General features: G+C 39.3%; 1 long non-coding RNA gene across 1 annotated transcript; it reads right to left on the bottom strand.

Moving 5' to 3' along the window:
• Positions 1-466: 466 nt before the first annotated feature.
• Positions 467-3,412, bottom strand: LOC107783998 (uncharacterized). The gene is made up of 5 exons (XR_001647602.2): positions 3,347-3,412; positions 1,690-2,462; positions 1,333-1,609; positions 1,139-1,256; positions 467-1,055 (listed from the first exon to the last, which is right to left on the bottom strand). It is a non-coding gene; the product is annotated as an uncharacterized LOC107783998 (long non-coding RNA).

Genomic DNA, 3,412 nt, shown 5'->3' with positions numbered 1-3,412 from the left:
TTGGTCGGTAAAGTTGAAATCTAGGTAATCCTTGTTCATTAACCGACCAACTTTGATCGGTAACTTTTAATTTTTTTTAAAACTTAAGCGACCAAGGTTGGTTGCTAATCAGCAGAATTTTGTTTTAATTAGGAACCGACCAACTTTGGTCGGTTTTCTAGGTTTTAATTTTGGCATAAAATACCTGTTTTGGCACCACCTGCTAGCATACCAAATCCATAAACAACAACACAATAACAACAACAACACAACAACAACAACAACAACAACAACAACAACAACAACAACAACAACAACAACAACAACAACAACAACAACAACAACAACAACAACAACAACAACAACAACAACAACAACAACAACAACACAATTCAATAAATACATTAAAACTAACAAATTAAAGTTCAATAGAACTAAAAAATCCAAAAACAAGTTAAAACTTATTACAACTAGTTCAAAACCGATTCTATTTGTCTAGTGCAAAGTATATAAAAGTCAAGGAGTGTTTTGTACAACAACATCATCACCGTCTGATGAACTTTCATCTAAAAGACGGTATCGGAAAGGGTCTTGTGGAGGACAGGAAGAACGACCACGGGAAGGACGGGAGGACGATCATGGGAAGGATGGAAGGAACGCTCACGTTCAAGTTGATCCTCTGGCGATGACTCACGAGACCGAGGCAACGGAAAAGCTTCAGTAGATAGGAGAGTTCTGATCTAAGCTTGCATGCCAAGGAACTTAGCATCTCTAACACTTTCTCTTTCCTTGGCCGCTTCTAGCTCGGATGTGAGCTTTGTCATAGTCACCCGCATAGCGGAGAGGCTCTCCCCATCAAGTTGATCGCCTTGCGAGGAAGTCCCTATTCCTTTCATTTCACACTTATATCGATGGAATTTCTTAGTAGGAAGCCCGTATACCTTCTCCCATTTTGGACCGCCAGCAGACTCCATCCATATTCTTTCAGCATCCTCGTCCGAAGGTTGGGTTGGCTCGCCCGATTCACCAGCTGACTGAGTGCGGATGAATTCCTCCACATTAGTTTGGTAGCGACCCTATACGAAAATTTAAATTGAATTAGTATTTCAAAATTTATATAAAAGTAAATTAAAATACTTAAAGAAAAGTGAAAGCTTACATATACAGTCGAGGCCTGGTCCTGGAGCCACCTTTCTTGATCCGTCTCTTTCTTCTTCTTTACAATATGTGTCTCCTTGAATAGCTCATCATGATTCAATGGATGCCCCAACTTCTTCCTGAAAACAAATTAATTTAGTTAATAAATAGAATAGATATACTTTGAAAATTAAAATAATTTAAGCAATTACGTACCAATCTTCTTTTTATTGTCCCTACGTTGATCGCACCTCTAGTATGCAAGGAGCCTTTCTTCTCAGAGGCGCGAGCTTTCTTTCCTTTTTCGCTCTTCTCTACGAACTTTGAGGTAAGCCATTGCCTTTGCAAATCATCCCATAAATTTTGAAGTAACCAGTTAGGCTTCTTGTTCTTCTTTCTAGCTTTGAAGAAAGTATGCGACAATCGCTTGCGAGCTTTGTGATGGAAATTTGCATCCACTTCCGCGCTATAGCGGTGTTCCCATACACAGTTGCTGTGTATTTCAAAAGTTAAATATTGTATGAAAAATATCATAAATATAAATTATTAAACTGCTTAAAAGAACATTTATACCTTAAATTGATTGAAAATTTGCTCCTTCAGCGAGAATGGAAAATCAGTCCAAGTCGCATAAGGGACATCATAAAGCTTTCTGATGGCTTTGGTGATTATCCTCGTAGTCCTATTACTCGGTATGAACCCGCAATTTAACAATAAAAACACATTAATATCTTAGTAAAAACTTTACAAAACAATAGACGCAAAAATAACAAATAACTCTTACCCATCACCCTCAGGGACTATGATGATCCTGCCATGTCGATCATACTGCACATCCTCGTCATCATCAGCATCATCGTCCGAAGTATGTATATCAAAGGCATGTGTGAACGGTGTAGGGGGTCAGAGCTACTACCTCGCAGGCAGAGGCTTGAAATAGATGGAGTCGATGATGAAGATGGATGCGATCTTTGTGACTGCGACATAGCTGGATGGACCCCAAGTGGTTGTGATACTGATGGTTGTGACCCGAGCGGCTGTGATCCATGTGGCTGTGACATGGATGAATGCGATCCACGTGGTTGTGAGGCAGCTGGACTGCATGTCGGACATATAGTCCTATGGCCATGTGATGAAAGACTTGGTGTCTGCACAAAGATGTAAGGCTCGTGATGTTGTGGCAGCTCAGTATAGCCGTGGGGTGGAGGATAAGACATAGGCATAGGCATCTCTGAAGAGGGTGGAGCAGATGGAGTATTATTTTCTACCCTTCTCTTTTCCTTCCTAGCCTTTTCTCGACCCCGAGAATCAGTAGGTTCATTGTTACCTTGACCCTTGCCTGCCATCTGCATAATATAATATATATTTAGATTGAAACATATAAGAAACTAGCTATAAAATGAGAATTATTTAAAAAACCAACTTTTTAAAGCTCATCGATGTATTGTTCCTCATCCGAGAATTCTTCGTCCTCACTTGTTTGAGCTTCATCAGTTGATTCTTCGTCCTCATTTTCTATAATTGTTACTTCATTTCTATCAACTTCTTCCAATATGTGTTCAGGATGTTCCAAATCATTTTCTAGTTGATCGTCCACTATTTGGTGAATACTAGAGATATCGTTTTGATATGCAACATCTAACACATTCTCTGCCTCCACCCTACCTACAGGCTTAGTTTTTATTACAACCCACCAATCAGACTTATTCTGTCGCAATGGATAAAGAGCATAATACATTTGCCTGACATTATGTGCAATTATGAAAGGATCATAGCGATCATACTTCCTCGTATGATTAACCTCAATTATGTTGTATTGGTTGTGCACTCTTGTACCTCTTGTTGGATTTAGGTCAAACCACCTGCATCTAAAGAGTATCAACTTCTTATATGGCCAACCTATATATTCTAGTTCTATTAATTCTTTGAGCACACCTGTCACATCCCAAACTACCCCCTAGACGTGACTGGCACCCAGCTAACACCACCTGTCGGGCGAACCATACTTTCTTACCTTAGCCATTAATTTACAGCATTTGATTAATTAAATTGAGTATCCAAATAATCTGATTACTATTACGGACAATTAATATCTCAAAATATAAGATTAACACTCTAACCCCAAATCCCACACTAGACCGTGGAGCATCTAAGAGAATTACAAAAAACCTCATATGAATAAATGATAAAGACACTTTGGGCAGCTTACACGTACAATGTGGCGGCTCACCTTAATGACTGAATCAACTCTAGCAAACTCGTCGGCTACAAGCTCCGACTTCACCAATAGTATCTG

This window comes from Nicotiana tabacum, chromosome 20 (genome assembly GCF_000715075.1).
Source record: "Nicotiana tabacum cultivar K326 chromosome 20, ASM71507v2, whole genome shotgun sequence".
Taxonomy (NCBI): Eukaryota; Viridiplantae; Streptophyta; class Magnoliopsida; order Solanales; family Solanaceae; genus Nicotiana; species Nicotiana tabacum.
This window is presented reverse-complemented; position numbering and strand designations above follow the sequence as displayed.